The 17,955-nt window shown below is 43.2% G+C and overlaps 1 long non-coding RNA gene across 1 annotated transcript; it reads left to right on the plus strand.

Moving 5' to 3' along the window:
- Positions 1–16,625: 16,625 nt before the first annotated feature.
- On the plus strand, positions 16,626–17,955 carry LOC148861887 (uncharacterized). The gene is made up of 2 exons (XR_016112769.1): positions 16,626–16,794; positions 17,580–17,955. It is a non-coding gene; the product is annotated as an uncharacterized LOC148861887 (long non-coding RNA).

Consider the following 17,955-nt stretch of genomic DNA (forward strand, 5'->3'; position numbering starts at 1 on the left):
GATGAGCAGCTCTCCGTCGGGAGGTCGTCAACCATCACAGTCTCGGGAACCCCAGAAGCCTCCTAAGAAGATTCCTTGAGCTCGAAGGGGCTGAACTCCTACACCACCCTCGCCACCTTCGAAAATCGGCGCATCACTCACCTTTGAAAAAGAGCAAAGCCCTCCTGCTAGGAGTTGGTGACTTAATCATCCAACTCATTCTTATGGGACTCTAAAGCCTTATACTCAGCGACACCCTCCTCCTTCGCTCGAACTACCCTCACCTCGACCTCCTCCAACCCCTTTTTCAATTGCTCGCGAGCCTCCTTTAGGTCATGAACGCGACTCCTTAGCTTGCGGACGGTCCCGTCCCTTTCCTCTCGACCTCCTTTAGGTCATGACAGCCCAACCTTTAGTTGAACATTCTCGACCTCCCTCACCTCATACAATTTCTACAGCTCTTGGAGATAGTCAACTAAGCCAACGTCCGAGCACACTGACTACAGACCAAGGTAAAGAAAGCAAAAGAGGAAAAACAAGATAGACAAAACAAGACAAAGCAGTGCTTACCCCCATGATTTGGTGTATGGTCGAACTCTCCAAGAAGCTACTGGTATGATTGTCAGCCTCCCTCCTAATGTTGGGGAGCATCACACCTCGAGCAAGTTGCTCAGCGACCCCCTCGGTCTCAAGGGTGTCGTTTGGCCAAACTGACCACTGTGACACGTAAACATTTTACCACCCTCGACCGAAGCATTTCCCGGGCCATCCCCCCTCTGCTATGGGTGAGAAAAAAAATAAAAAAATGAAATCGACTGAAAAAACTAAAAATAAAATAAAACAACCAAAACCAAACTGAAAAATCGGTTAACCAAACTGGTTGGTTCGATTTTGATTTGATGTTCTCAAAAAACCCAAGGTACTGGTTTGGTTTTGGTTAACCAATATAGAAAACAACGGTTAATCGAACCAATCAGTATACATATATTTCTACGTATTTTATATATATTCATGTATATTATATATTCTATATATTATATTTTTATATAAATTTATAAATCTGCATTATATATAAGTATATATATTTATAATTGATGCGACACGATCCGAGCACTCCTAGCCGGCTGCTGACTGGCAATGGACGGCACCTGAGAAGATGAAATGAAGGATTCCCGGGGATTTTACCCGGTGGGAATACTCTGATGCTTAAGTTAGAACGCAAGAAAGAAGGAAAAGAAGAGTCGGTAGCTAAGAGTGTAGGTCGTGCATTATCACTATACTCGAGAGATTAGAGATCTCCAGAAGAAGCTTCTCTTCTGCCCTGAGGGCTTTTATAGAGGCGCTCTTGTGAGATCGGACATAACCGCCACTGGGCCCCCGCCACAGCCATTACCTGCCAGGACTGCGCAGGTGGTCATTGTGACGTACTCCTCACCCGGGTTAGTGACACGTCTCCAAAGTGACAAGCACGCCTCCGCCTGCTGAGAGATGTGGGTGCAAACTATCGAAAGGACATGGACTACACCGTCAGTAAGGGACGTGGCACAGTCTAATCAGTACGGCTTGTCAGATAGAAGCTTCCCGAGGAATGCTCATGCGGCCCATTCGGGAGCTACTTTGTAGTGAGCTCGGAATACTTCAGGAGTACCCTAAGTAGAACTGGTCCTCGGGATGACTTGTCTGCTTGGGAGCTCGGGCGAGCTGGTTTTCTTAGCTTGCAAGCTAAAGTTGCCTTGGAATATCCCTTTAGAGGTAGCTCGGAGAACCCGGAGCTCGCGTTGGGGCGAGCTCCTCCCTTTGTGCGCTACGATGTAGCGAACTGCTTTATGGGCCCGTTACTTGGTTGTACTGAGCCTCAATGCTGAGCTGTCGCTTATGTTGAGTCAGTGTCTATGTGTCACCATTTCATAGGTTGGGTCAAATCATCCTTCATCAATTGCCCCCCACTCCTTGAGCTAAGAGTACCACCTTAGCACGGGGAGTTTATGAAGTGCGATGGACTGATTTGACCGAAATTCAAACTTGATTGACTGCTCATATTAAATGTGTGCGCGGGAATCAGGAGATTTCTGACTTTTTGAATACCGAAAACACGCTGAAGCAGCTCTTAACTCCGGATGTTGTGTAGCTGCCATTACCTCAATCATGGGAGATGTGCAGCTAGTCACATTTTGGTTTCAGAAAGCGTGCGGTTAGCTTGATTGCGAACCGTCAGATCTGCCTCAATATGGGCCATTAATTTGGAGGCGTAGTGGCTATAAATAGGAGAGCCCCCTAGGCCTCATTTTCCTTCATGCTATCTTGCTGTCTTTGGATTCTGAGGTCGCGTATCCATCTAGTTTACCCAAGCTCTTCCATTCACTTCGTTTTGTCTTTTCTGGTGAGTCTCAATCACTATCAATCATGTATGGGTATCCGTACCATACTTATTATCGGGGCGGTAACTAGGACAACGACGCTCCCTCAAGCTCAGGGGGAGCTTGGGAGCAGGTTCCGGAGGCTCGAGAGACCTCCGGTGATGTGGCCTCTACTTCCCGTGGGAGGGAGCCTGACACCTTCGGTCCCTCCTCTATGACGACGGAGAGACTCATGTCCCTAATTCGCTATTTTCACCTTCCTAGGGATCTTGTCTACAGTCTCCCCACTGGTAACTTCCCTTGGGAGCATGGTCCCAACGATATAGTTATTTTCTAGGAACAGCTTGAGGTTGGCTTGCATCTTCCCCTGCACCCCCTAATAGTGGAGGTGCTAAACCATTTTAAATGTTACCATCGATCAGCTTCATCCCAACGCTATCTGGAACATGGTTGGGACCATTTCTTTGTGTTATGAGTACTGCCTCCCCTTGGACCTTGACATTTTTACTTCTATTCTCTGTATAAAAAATGTTGCTCCTGGGGTTCCTTCGGAGAGGTGCTTTTATTACCTCTCTCCCCGTCGCAGCTATAAGCTCTTGTACGAGCTATCGAATAAGATTCCCGCCTGGAAGCGGGATTACTTTGTGGTCTGTAACCCTGAGGGGTGGCCCTTCCCCATTGCTTGGAGGGGCGCCATCTAGGACCCTGGGGTTGAGCTGGACCCTGAAACTCAGAAAACGATGATGTCATGGGCGTCGGTAGGCTTCCTTTGCTCGGACTACTTGATCGAGGAGAAGCTCGTGCAGGCAGGCTTGAGCCCGGGTAGGTCATCCTTTTAGGTCATGTAATGCCTTGTGACAAAATTGTGTACACATATATTTTGTTTCTTGTCGAACTAATATCTTGTGGTCTTTTGGCAACCATCATGTCCAGTACTGATTCGCGCCGCCTTCTCTTGGGCAGCCAGAGACACCATGCGAAGAGGACGTGCCCCGACCGGACCCCTCCTTCAGGAAGTACTAAGTTCGGGTCTGCTGAGCCGGTTCTACCCTCTCCTCTGCCCGAGGTTCCGATGCCCCCACCTGAGGGGGCTAGTGGGATTAATCCTGGGGGAAACGAGATCCCTCAGCCGGGGGAGGCTCCCTGTAATCCCCATCAGCCCCATCCTTACCCCCGGTTCCTAGTGGGAAACTAGGAAGGGGTAAAAGATTATCTAGTGGCTCACCGGAGGAGTTGGAGGGCGATCACTAATGACGAGATCGCTCAGTGTGGAAACATGGAGCCCGGGGACCTCTCTGCGTTCACCTCTGCTCATTGCATGGTGGTAAGTGACCTTTTTCCCTTTTTTCTCTCTTGTTTTGCCCTTTTCCACTGTTTCTGATCTTTTTTCTGTCGGCAAGTGAATTCCACCATCCATGCCATGGCTCCACAGACGCGCATTCATCGCGTCGACGCCCTCGACCAGCGGGCTGCCAACCAGAAGCTCTAGGGTGAGCTCGACTGGATCCGGGGCAAGCTCCATCACACCCGCAAGGGGAGCGAGTCTCAGGAGCTGCTCGTCCACGAGCAGGAGGCTCAAATCGTCCGGCTTTCTGAAGAGAGCACACATTACAGGGAGGAATCGTCGAGGATGGTGGCGGAGAGGGAGCTCCTCAGGCGGCAGGTGGGGACTTGGAGTCCACTCTTCTAAATCGGACTCAAAATTTTGATCAGATGGTGGAGGTTGAGCGAAAGAAAGCGGTCTAAGATTTTAAAGACTCCTAGGAAGTTCAGGACCTTCAGGCGAAGTACTGCTTAGGTTCGTACCGCTTGGGGTTTAAGCTTTGCCGGTGGCTGGTTCGGAAGAAGTTCTCCGGACTCAACCTCGATGGCATTACTATGAAGGGTCTGTCTCCTAAGACGGCGGACCAAGTGGAGGAAGAGGAGCCTAACTCTCTAGAGGCTGAGGAGGTGGATCCTTGAGGTGGCATTTCTCTGGGCTTCTAGTGGCTTCCGGGTGCCATAAACCCGGTCTTTTACAAGTCTTTGGTTGGGCGGTTGTGCCCTGTGATAGTCAAACTTTTCCTGAGCTGTTTAGCTCGTTTACCACACTTGTTATTTTTCTTCATTCTTTTCTCTTTTTTTCTTTTTTTTTTGAAGTGACAATGGGAGTTCTTTCCTTCTCCTGAGTATGATGAACTCCCTTTATTTTTGCTAAAGCGATCTCATCATTTGAGCTTTTAGGGCTACATGCCTGAAGCAGGACTTTTCGGTAGTCGCTATCCCAATCTGTCCTTTAACGTTTAAGGCATCTCTATGGTATACCACGAAGTGATTACCATGTATGCCCGAACTATGCATTTGTTGGTTACTCTTCAATTCAACCAATGTATTGAGACGAGCTGTGCTTCGTAAGGTTTAAACCCGGGCTGCGTACGCCTTTGATATTCTATACTTTGCCTTTACCACTAAAGTGCCTATGTCTTTCTTGATGCCGAGGTCTTTGTTAGCTCGGTGTTTTGGCCCTTAGGCTGAGGGGGTGACTTATAGTTTGCCCTTGAAATTTGCCCATGCCATGGAGGCGACTGGGTCTTATAGCGTCGAGGTTGTGTTAGCTCGACATTTTGGCCCTTAGGCTCTAGGAGCGGCCCGTGGCCTACTCGGTTGTTACAGGTAGTATTGTCTCAAGTTGACAATATTTCATGCCTGAGGTACTTGTTTCCATTCAAGGGTCTCGAGCTCGTACATTCTTTCCCCGAGTACTCGCTTCACTTGGTAGGGGCCTTCCCAGTTGAACCCGAGCTTGCCAGCGCCGGGCTCAGGTACCATAACTTTACGAAGGACCAAGTCACCAATACGGAGGTTCCGCCTCTTGACCCTGGCATTATAGTACCGAGCTAGTCTCTGCTGGTAGGCTGCGGTTCTGATGTACGCGAGGTCCCTTACTTCATCAAGTAGATCGAGGTTGGTACGTAGCTCATTTTCGTTCGTCTGATCACTGTATGCCTCTAGTCGCAGCGTGGGCACTTCGATCTCTGCAGGGATTACTGCTTCAGTGCCGTAGGTGAGATTGAAGGGAGTTTCTCCCGTGAAGGTCTTCTCTGTGGTCCGGTATGCCCACAGAACACTGGGTAGTTCATCTGCCTACAATCCTTTGGCTCGGTCCAGTCGTGCCTTTGATCCGCGGAGGATGGCTCTATTCGTTACTTCTGCTTGACTGTTTGCTTGAGGGTGTGCGACTGAAGTAAAGTTCTGTCGGATTCCCATGTCTTGGCACCAGTCTTGGAATTTGATGTCTTCGAACAGTTTTCCGTTGTTGGAAATCAATACCCGAGGTAATCTGAAGCGGCATACAATGTTTTTCCAAAAGAAGTTTTGAACATTTCGGGCTGTGATCGTTACGAGGGGTTCGGCTTCTCCCCACTTGGTAAAATAGTCCACTGCTACCACTAAGAACTTCCTTCCACCCATTGCTGGCGGGAATGACCTGAGTAGATCGATGCCCCATTGTGCAAAGGGCCACAGACTAGTGAGATACTTGAGGTCGGCAGCGGGTTGGTGGTGGATATTGGCATGTCTCTGGGATTTGTCACATTTTCTAACGAGTTCAATGGCATCTGTCTTCATTGTTGGTCAATAATATCCTTGTCGAAGTGCTTTTTAGGCAAGGGCTCTGCCCCCCAAGTGCCCGCCGCACAACCCCTTATGAGTGTTGCGGTGTACGAGTTTGGTTTCGATAGGCCACAAGCAATGCAGGGAGGGTCCCGTGTAGCAAGAAGCTCGCGAGCAGGTCAATCCAGCTCGGCTCTGCTTGGACGACGGGAGCGACCTCCTTTGCCCCCCTGAGAATGCTAGGCCGAGACAGGTTCTCTATGTATACGGTTCTCATGGTGATGTCGCTAGTGCTGGCTAACTTGGATAGAGCATCGGCCTCAACGTTCTCCAACCTAGGGATCTGTCTGATGAAGTGTGACTGGAAGTCGAGCCGGGCTTCTCTAACTTTGGTCAAGTAGGCAATCATGGTTGGCTCACGAGCTTCATACTCGCCGGTGACCTGGTTAACCACGAGCTGGGAGTCGCTGCAGATAACAATGTGCCTTGCTTTTACTTCTCTGGCTATGGCTAGTCCAGCTATCAACGCCTCATACTCTGCTTCATTGTTAGATGCCGCGAACTTGAAGCGTAGCGCGTATTCCAGTTTCGTATCGTTTGGGCCGTGCAGAACTATTCTAGCACCGCAACCCTGTTGGTTCGAGGAGCCATCTACGTGAAGGATCCAGGGCTCCTCATCCCAGCTCGCGGTTGGCTGAGCTAGGAGAGGTGCCACACTGGCTGCTACCTCACGGGGTTCGGACTCAACCGACCCGGGAGCTTCAGGCTCATCTAAGGTGGGAGCCTTGCGCTCAACCGACCTGGGAACTTTGGAGCTGAATGTGCATTCAACTATGAAATCTACTAAGGCTTGGGCCTTAATGGCAGTTCGCGGCTTGTACTGGAGATCGTACTCGCTGAGATCAATGGCCCACTTCGTCAACCAACCAGAGATCTCGGGCTTAAGCAATACTTGCCTCAGAGATTTGTCGGTGAGGACGATAACAATATGAGCTTGGAAGTACGGGCGGAGCTTCTAATCTGCGATTATCAGTGCGTATGCTAGCTTTTCCATCTCCGGGTATCTCGTTTCTGCTCCCTGCAATACTTTACTAACATAATAGATGGGTCGTTGGACCCGATCTACTTCCTTTATTAATACCGAACTGACCACTTCGTCGCTCGCCGAGAGGTACAGTTCTAAGACATCGCCCTCCTCGGGCCAGGTTAAGGTCGGCACACTAGCGAGGTATTTCTTGAGCTTGTCGAATGCGAGATGGTAGTCTTGGGTCCATTCGAACCCTTTGCTCTTAATTACCTTAAAGAATGGTAGACAGCGGTCCTTTAGACATGAAGCGGCTCAAGGCGGCTATGCGGCCATTCAACCTCTGAACCTCCTTCAACTTTCGGGGTGGTCTCATATCTAAAATGGCCTTAATCTTATCCGGGTTGGCCTCGATGCTGCGCCGATTAACGATGTATCCTAGGAACTTGCCCGAGGTCACACCAAGAAAGGATTCCTAGGGATTTTACCCGGTGGGAATACTCCGATGCTTAAGTTAGAATGCAAGAAAGAAGGAAAAGAATAGTCGGTAGCTAAGAGTGTAGGTCGCGCTTTATCACTATACTCGAGAGATTAGAGGTCTCCAGAAGACACTTCTTTTCTGCCCTGAGAGCTTTTATAGGGGCGCTCTTGCGAGATCGGGCATAACCACCATTGAGCTCCTGCCACAGCCGTTACCTGCCAGGGCTGCGCAGGTGGCCGTTGTGACATACTCCTTGCCCAGGTGAGTGACATGTCTCCAAAGTGACAGGCACGCCTCCGCCTGCTGAGAGACGTGGGTTCAGACTGTCGAAAGGACAAGGACTGCGCAGTCAGTAAGGGACATGGCGCAGTTTGATCGGTACGACCTGTCAGATAAAAGCTTCCTGAGGAATGCTCATGCGGCCCATTCACGTGCTACTTTGCAGCGAGCTCGGAATACTTCAGGAGTACCCTGGGCGAGCTGATTTTCTTAACTTGCAAGCTAAAGTTGCCTCGGAATATCCCTTTAGAGGTAGCTCGGGGAACCCAGAACTGGCGTTGTGGCGAGCTCCTCCCTTTGCACGCTACAATGTAGCAAGCTGCTTTATGGGCCCGTTAATTGGTTGTGTTGGGCCTCAATGCTGAGTTGTCGCTTATGTTGAGTCAGTGTCTACGTGTCGCCGTTTCATAGGTTGGGTCAAATCATCCTTCATCAATAATATATGATATATATAATTTATTATTTACAATATAATATTATATATATATGTATATTAATAATTTTTATTATATATTTAATATATATATATATATATATATATTAATATTTATGGTATATATTATAAAAATTAAAAAACTGAAAAATTGATGAATCGAACCAATGGTTAACCTAATTGGTCAACTGGTTAATTGATTGGCTTCAGTTTGGTTCCAGTTACTGGTTTTCCAAAACTGGTAATACTCATTCGGTTCCAAAAAAAAGCCCCACGATTCAGTTAATTAAACCATGATCACCCCTATTCTTTGTGACGACTACCTAACTTAAGTAGTGGCCTCCTCAAAATCGACCACCACCACCTCTTTTGTCGACCTTAGCCTCTCCACGGTTTGCATGCATCGAACTCTATCCTCAGTGCTAGCCATGTCAGGATTTGCACAAGCCACGACTACTAGTAAAAAATCAATCAAAAATTGAAAGAAGCTCACCAAGAAGGAACAACACAATCTACATAGACTAGACCGAGGCTAGTCATCCGATGGAATCATCAGCTTAACAAGGGTTAACATCCAAGACAATGTGTTCTCCCCAACATGTACCCGCACTACCCTCCTTATTGCAACCATCTCCTCCTTCGACAGCTCAGCCTGGGAAAGGCCCTTATCCTTTGTCCTCAGAGTGGACAGGGTCTAGGGAAACGATGAACCTCTTCGGCACTTGATAAAGAAGAAGCCCTCTTTCCAATGCTTGATGGAAGAGGGAGCCACGACGAGCACCTTGGTGTTCGGCCTAGCCAATAAGTAGTAGTAATGCTGCTTGTGCTTCTTTAGGTGGAGAAAATACCTAAACATCAGCAGGGTAATCTCATTTTCCTTAAGAGTGTAGTAGCATAGCAGCCTGACTAGGTACTGAAATGAGTTCGACATCAACTGAGTGGGCATGACACAATACCACCTCAGCAAAGCCATTACCCCAGGAACTAGAGGGAACCTAAGGCTAGCAACCAAGTTATGGACGCATACATAGACCTCTCTAGGATGAATCAAAGTGGCCCTCTCACCTATCCCTAAACACCTCAGCTCGAACTCTTCCAATATGCGGTAAGCTTCCTGAATTCGGACCATATTGGTCGAAGACAAAGCCAAGGTGATCCGCTCAAGTAATCTCCTCTTGAGGACTTGTCCTTCCGGCTAGGCTTCGACTTCGAAAACCTCATTGGCACTAACCTACCAAGCACCAATTTTTTGGACCTCAGCATTGCCCCTTTCATCATCCTTGTGCACGTTGGTGTCAATCTCCAGTGCCCTAACCTTGGTCGCTTCATGCCGAGGACTACCCTTGCTCTCATCTCCCAAAGTGTACCTAGTGAAAAGAGAAGAAAGGGAAGACACAATGGAAGATATATTACCGAGGAAAAAAGGAGCTCAAAACACTTGAAACACTAAGTAAGGAAATGGCATGAAACGCCAGCCGAACTCCAAGGCACAAACACTTTCCAAATGACAAAGAGAAATGGCTCGCCTACCTCCCTTTATATAAAAGCAACTAATGCTTCAGATCAATGGCATAGGTTTGTTGTTGCACTTTGCATGTGCATGACCTCGAGGAGACGAAATGACATGACTACCAACTCAGAATGGAAACGGTATGAGTGTTGAACCAACCGGTCCACCCATTAAGTCGGTCTAACCTTGGGCCAACTGGCTCAAACAAATTGGAGTTCCTCAGCCGAGGAGTTTCGAATTCTTCCATCCAGTTGTGATTGAGCACTATACTCTTCAACTTCGAAACTGGAGGAGTAGTGTTCGAGTGGTTGTTGAGCTGGGCAAGGGTGCCACGTGGTGGATTCCGTGGCCGCCCTCTTTGGACCGTGGCAACACCAATAGCATGATAGAAGAGTGAGACCAGGAAGGAGTGTCACACATAGACAAGAACACGAATACTCATCCCGATGACCCTGGAAGTCCAATTCAACTAGAACACAAATACTCAACTATAAATAGGTATTGCCCACTCGAGGTAAGGGACTTTTGGAACTCTCCACTCATTTAACACCTCTTCACACCATCTCTGCAGCTCGGTACTAGCACCATCTTAACCTGCTCGTCCCAACCAACTCTTTTACCCTACTAACTTGAGCGTTAGAGTGCCTACCCAAGGAATAGCTCATCAGGCCTTTGATTCTTCCTATGGTTGTGGATCTGGATGTGCAGCTTCATCCTTCTACCTTGGCGCCATCAAGTTGGTAGAACTATCTACCTCAACCTATATACCCCCACCAATATACTTGGCTTCGTCCTTGTGTGTAGACAAGAAAACAATGGTGTTTGAAGTGACTTTTTAATGTATCTTTCAGTCCAGGAGAAGTTTAAAAGACTGAAAGATGGTCTTTTCCATTTGATTTTATGTAGACAAGAAGACCCAAAGACAAGTGTGCTAAAAGACCAAAAAAGGCAAAAAATTAGGAAGCTTCAACTTCAAATGAAACTTTTGGTATTTTCATGCTGAAAATAGCCTTCTCAATAGTTTTTAACATATTGGTAGACTCTAGACCATGACACAAATCAAATGGTCATGATTTTTAAAGACAATACCCCAAAAGCTCAATGTGTCTTCTCTTCTACTAGGCTATTGAAAGATCTACCTAGAAAGACTTACCAAGCAATCATGCTAGCAATTATTAGCCTTATAGACATCTATACAAATATATACTCTTTTATTCCACTTGATAAAGCATCACGGGACTAGAATGGAGGAGAGGAAAAACAAAATAAAACTAAGGTGGCATTCAATAGTGTGTAAATATCATGGATGGGACTGCTTTAGTCCTGTTCACGGTAAGATATGGTGTTTGCTATGTGTGGATGGTCCCCATCCACAAAATAGCGTGGACAGGGATAGGCCACACTCCAATTTGTCATCCATAGTATTTTCTCGTGGATGGTCCACACTATGATGTGGACAATTTGTAGGAAGCTTTTAGTGTAACACACTTGCATTACATTGGTCCAAATACTCTCATTTCATTTAATCTTTTAATAATTTTTAAATTATATTTTTTTATATTTTATCAATAAAATAATAGTTTTTAATTTTAATTCTAGCACAAATCTAATGATTCTTCCTCTCAACTCTTTTTTCATTATTTAAATATTAATTTTTATCAAAAAAATAATATATATTTTTTATTTTTTAATATTTAAAATAATATTTTTAATTAGAAAATGAAATTATTGTCTACATATTGATGCCTTTTTTTTTCAATTTATTTACCATATAAAATAAAAAATTTAGACATTTATGGTCGACTGTGTAGATCTCCCATAAAATGTATATGAGATACATGGAATCAAAAGTGTGGTGTGGACTGGTCTGGTCCATACAATCTATCCATAATTCGGAACAACTGTGGAGTATGGTGTGGTGTGGATTTGTCCCTACCATAGGGTGTGGTACGGACTAGTCCACACCCACCACTTTCTCATCCATACTACAGAACACCCCTAAACAATAGCAAGTTGGAGGAGTTTGAAGTAGGGGTGTCAATTGGATTAGATTTGGTCCAATGTGAATCCATTATAAATGGATCAGGTCCGATCCGGTCCATTGAATATTTTGGACCAGTGCAATGCAATGTCTGGACCATCCAATATGTTCAAATTTGTTTTGAATTAGATTGGTTTCAACTCAAACCTGGTCCATTAACATCTATATTCTTATCTTATATCAATGAACCAGATATGGCTTAATCCAACCCAATCCAATATAAATTTATTACGAATGAATCTGGTCCAATCCAATGTAAAAAATATTTTGAACTGGATTGGTCCAATCCAATGTCTTATTGGTCCATCCAATACGTCTAAATTGATTTTGGACTGGATGGGGTCCAATCCAAAACCGGTTCAATGACACCCTTAATTAGAAGGAATAGAGAACGACAAAGGGAACATAAGTTGTACTAAAGAAATGATTTAATCGCTCATAAATTAACAATAAATATCAATAATTTTCATAATTTTCATACTTTTAATATCAATAATTTTGGGCCTAAATTGTATTTCTGGTCGATTCATACTTAAACTTCAGGGCCCACCAACCCTAGAAAGCCAGGCCTAAAAGATATGACCAAACCTGATCCATGGACAAAATGCAACTCATCTCAACTCAATCTATAGTGGGCCTGGCTTGATGTTCTGCCAGACCAAGCCAGGTCTGCCGGGCCTAGAAGAACAATGGATCCATGGGCATGGCTAGGATTGGACAGAATACCTAGGCCTAGGCCTGGCCCCTCCCCCCCACAAAAAAAAAAAAAATGAAGCTAAAAACACTGACCACTGACTTAGCATAAGATGCAGACATCCCAATGCAAGTATATCCGATGCTCTCCTAAAGCTGTGGGAAGTACAATAGTGCTTTATGAAGATATTGGTGAGACTTTCGGAAGAGCTACCTATTTCCATTTTTCAATCGAACATGATAATATATCTCTGTATAAAAAAGGGCAAACCAGTGCACGAGATTCTTACCAATGCAGAGGCTGAGGCTGAGGCTGAGGCTGAGGAGGGACAGATGTAACATAGCAGTCCAGTGCACGATGCTCTTGACAATGCGGGGTCTGGGGAGGGGGCAGATGTACCTGAGTAGCCTTACTCCTGCAGATGTACAGAGAGTTGTTTTCTCTGTTTTTCTTCTAATTTGTAACTACATCTGATGATTCTCCTATCCTGTGTGACCCATCCAGCTTCTTATTGTGATGAACCCATTTTATTTCTCTTTTGCAACTTTAGCTGACTATTCCCATGTGTAATGTAATGAAGTGATTATCTTTCTAACAGCACTAAGCTTACCATCTCACCGGCTCAACCATCTGACCGGGTCCGGCTCTGACTGAAATGGGTAGAAATGCTCACTCGAACTAACTCCCATCGGATATGCCATGCAGTCACTTGATGAGAAGCAAACTCTCTAGTTTCAGGGTCATCAAAATTGGACTGGACATCTATGGATGAATGATTGCAAACGCAAACTTAACACTAAGTAAACATACTGCACTAATTATTATATTTCTTTTATTGGGGGTGGGTGTTTGTTAGGGGGATTCTTTGGGCTGTAGTTTGGACGCAAGGCTCGCTTTGGAAGGAATACAAATGCAAATATATAGAGTATAAAACTTTTATTTTTTATATATTTGTATTTGTATTCTTTCCAAACTGAGCCTAATGGATTTATCAATTTATATAACCATTGTCATATACTCGCGATAAAGCTTGGATGATGATGATGATAATCTATTCTAATATCTTTTGGAAGATGACCCAGTTGTCTACTAGCAACTTACCACCCTTTCAGTGAATCGAGTACAATTGCTCACAGGCTGTCTAAATAATTGGCTTACAAGTGGGTCACATTATCAGAGCTTTTTTTTTTTTTGAATAATAAAAATCCATTTTAAATCGCAAGCCTCTTAAGAACGAACATGTTATAAGGCTGATAATTTGAAGAAATTATTCCAATCACATTCTCTTGCAAGTCTTTCGTGTCGTTTTTTAGGTTTTTCAAACCTCGGAAGATAAAAGCTTGGTCTTTTTCCATTTGGAAACGAAAGACAGAAAGTTGGAAAGACCTATTCCCTAAAACCTCATGAAAGTTGAAAATGACAAAAAAATTGAAAGCTTCTGGTCTTTCTGAGCTTAAAATTTTTCATTTAACAGCTTGGTAGACTATGTTGGGTTAGGATACTTATCAAATGGTCTAGATCTTTAAAGACAATAACCCAAAAGTTCACTTTCTTTTGGCCATTTGGGTTGTTTGGAGTAGGGGTAGCAATTTTTCAACCTAACCCGCTAACCCTCCCAACTCAACCTTTAATTGGTGGATTGGATTGTTGTATCCATTTAATTCTGGGTCATGTCAGGTTGGGTAACCCAATAATGGGAAAGACAATGGTTTGGGTGGGCCGGGTCATGGTTATCCAACCCGAAAAAAGCCGGCTTGGGTTAGGGTTAGGGTTGGGTTAATTTGTTCATATGCATGATAATTGTATAGCCACCACCGCATACTATCATTTATTTCTTTTAAGATAATCACTTCACTTAATCCTAATTAGAAATACTAAACCCTTAATAACATATTTTATGTTTTTGAATATTTTATTCTTTATCTCCTCTCTCTTGTTTTACCACCCATAGCTTGCTGCCCATAAAAGATTTATTACAAGTCATAACTCATAATAAATTATAGTCATTTCAAATACTTTTTTTCAGAATTTTATACTTAAACAACCAATAAAAACATCAACAAACAAATACTAATAAAACATAAGATTAATATATCTAGTGAAAGTTGAGTTAAGATATGAGATTAAGAAGTTCTGCAAGATTATAAGGGATGGGAAGAAGCCAACCCGGAGTTGACTTTGAGTTGGGTTAAGGTTGAAGGAATTTAGTTAAGGTTAGGGTTGGATAGGTTGGATTGGGAGTTTAGAACTTAGGGTTGGTCTCAACCCGACTTGCAGCCCTAATTATTAGGCAAATAGAAGGATCTATTTAGAGAGTCCAGATCTCCTGCCAGCAATACACCCTCCAACACCCTACCAATATGATTTGGCACCACATATCTTACTATGAAATTGGAACCCACCATATATGAGATGTACAATGTTAGATCATGTTGATAGGGTGTTGGAATGTATTTTCTTGGGATGAGATCCCAACTCATATTTAGAAAGGATAACTTTTATGAATGCAGCATGCCAGAACGCTTTTAATTTGAGCATTATTATACTTAAGGATTAAAAGAAGCTTCAAGGTATTCATACAGTTATATCAGTTAATATAATACAGGTGGTAGATCAGAGGATGTTCTTATCAAAGTTAAGCTCCATAACCCATTGATAAAGAAAGGATAAAAAAAGATGGTCAAGGCCCATTTCAAAAAAAAAAAAAAAAAAGAGCCGGAAGTAGGTCTAGTCTCCTGCTCTTAACTATCCAAAACATTTTCGCTCATTTTGTCAAAACAATTGAAATCATCAGGGAAATATATTATTTTTACATTGTTTGAAACATTAATACAAATATGCTTTTATTAGGAGACGTTTGAATTGCTTCGTAAACAGATTGCTTCTTGAAACAAAAAGAAAAAAAACATGTTATTGATTTTTTTTTGTGTGTTTTTTTGTTTTTAAAATTGAAACAAAGAACATGTTCTTGAATTTCTTATTTCAGAACATGTTTTCATCTGATTACTTAGGGGATATTTTACAGCATGAATTTTTTTCCTTATTGCTGGTTCTGAAAACAAATGAAAACCATCTTGTTTGAAAACAGATTGTTTCTTAAAACAAAAATTCAGGAAACGTATTTTTGGTTGTGTATGTGTTTTTTGTTTTCAAAACTGAAATCAAAAACACGTTTTTGAATCTGGTTTCAAAAACATGTTTTCTTTTGGTTATTCAACAAAATGTTCCATAAATCATATAATTTCTATGCTAGAAAAATTGTTGTTGTTGTTTTAAAAAACAAAAAAACAGAGTTCAAGAACATGTTTTTGTATTTTTTATGATGTGATGATTCAAAAACAAATGAAAACAAAAATGTTCATGTTGTAGAACGCCCCCCCTAATATCATGCTTCATTAATCATACAATTTATTACACTACAAAATTTGTTTTTGTTTTAAAAATTATTATATCAATGGTTCCAAAATAGCATGCTTTTGCCTTTCAAAATAAAAATAGAGTTCAAGAAAATGTTTTTGTTATTTTGCTGATGCAAGGGTTCTAATCAGGTTGGCCCGAGTTAGCATTTTACACTGCTTTGGCCTTTGGACTTGGAACATTTGGGCCGGCCCATTCAAATTATGACAAATACTCAACCCAAGCCCACTCAAGCTACCCCTACCTGCCACATCTATGTTTCGGAATTCAGACCCACATAATAGGCATAGCAGCAAAGTTTTCCATTATTAACACAAACACATTCACATAGGATAGGAGAAGAAGACCGATCTGGCACAGCTTTCACACATGGAGACATCATTAGTGCTAACACATGAACTTCTCTAGAGACTTTCGTCCACCAAACCCAAATTTGGTGGTACCACTCCCATCACACCCACAATGCAAAACATGAAGGATATATAGATTCTATGAGATCAGAGAGTCCTTGCAAGAGACTCTTCTGGCCTGTTTACTTGACACACAAGAGCCAAGAGGTGGACAAAAAAGGTGAAGAAGGAACCTAGGAATGGATGGGTTTCAATGAAAGAATAGTAATAAAGAAACCCATGTGGCTTGAAACAGAAGGAATGTTGTAGGGGAAGAATACAAGTGTATAAGAGACTCAGGTAGGGTTTTGCCTACTTCTCTCACAAGGGAAAAAGGTATGACAGAGACATCGCACCAAGAGACAAATGTTTGCTGCACGATTGGCCTGCAAGGGAATGAATTTGTGTTAGGAACAGTCATCTAGACTTCACCCTTGTCTAAGCAAACCAACAGTTTTTGCCCTCTTAACTTCTCTCTGCTTCCTTCCATTGTTTCACCTAACATGTGCCACACCCACTTCTCCAAATGGGGTGGCTGCAATCCCTCATCTCCCCATTGAAGAAGCTCTGGGATCGTCTACACTCGCCTCAAAAAAAGAGTAATGTCCTTCACACCCATTTAATCTTCTTTTTTTTTGTTCATCATATGTTCATCTCTGCAATTGCAGTGTTTTTACTTTCCTTTTTTCAAATGATACCATTTTCTCTCCTTCTAATAGCTAGTAGGAATCGTATGCCATTAATCTGATCTCTCTGAGTGCTTCTTTTCTGTCCTAGTTTTCTTTTCTTCTATTCTCTGTCCATGGTTTTCATTAAAAAGGCTTCTCTCCTTCACACCCATTTAATCTTCTTTTTTTTTTGTTCATCATATGTTCATCTCTGCAATTGCAGTGTTTTTACTTTCCTTTTTTCAAATGATACCATTTTCTCTCCTTCTAATAGCTAGTAGGAATCGTATGCCATTAATCTGAGCTCTCTGAGTGCTTCTTTTCTGTCCTAGTTTTCTTTTCTTCTATTCTCTGTCCATGGTTTTCATGAAAAAGGCTTCGCATTCAAATAACTGAAGTGATGACTCTGTGTCTTCATTGTTGCCTCATTGAACTAAGAGCTTTTAATCAAAACCCAGCTTTGAGTACTCATGCTCTTCCTGTAATTGATGTTGCTAGTGCTGTATCCATAGCATTGTTTTCATTGGTGCATCTCCAATTTTCATCCCTTCTTTGCATGTTCCCTCACTCACTGTATAACTGGGGGGAGATCATCAATAGTTTCACGAGTTAAGGAAATGAAGTAGTTTCATCTAACAACCAGAAGCTACTCCAGTTATATTGTCTAAACTTCTAACCATTTGAGGGTGGTTTTTAATTTATTTGGTGATTTGCAGGAAGAGGGATATACATCCTGTATGAAGACGTCAAGTCATGCCCTTATGAAGATGTGCACGTCCTGTGGTCGATCCTAGTGGAGTCGCATACACCATCCTTGCCATCCAAACGAGGCCTTATAATAGGCCCATAGAGAGAGAGAGAGAGAGAAGAGGCTAAAGGAACAATTCATGAGAAGCTTTTCTATCATGTACATAATATATAAAGCAAACACACACAGAATCATCACAGAAACAAATCAAGACATTTTAATATGCACTCATTCACATAGTTTTACTCTGATTTGTAACTAGATTTTTCATAGAAGGATGGCCATGGCCTTCTTGTAATAGTGTTAACTCCCACCTAACTAATCCCCAAAACAATCTTTTATTC

Source organism: Nelumbo lutea, chromosome 4 (assembly GCF_056320005.1).
Source record: "Nelumbo lutea isolate HS-2025 chromosome 4, American lotus-T2T, whole genome shotgun sequence".
Lineage (NCBI taxonomy): Eukaryota > Viridiplantae > Streptophyta > Magnoliopsida > Proteales > Nelumbonaceae > Nelumbo > Nelumbo lutea.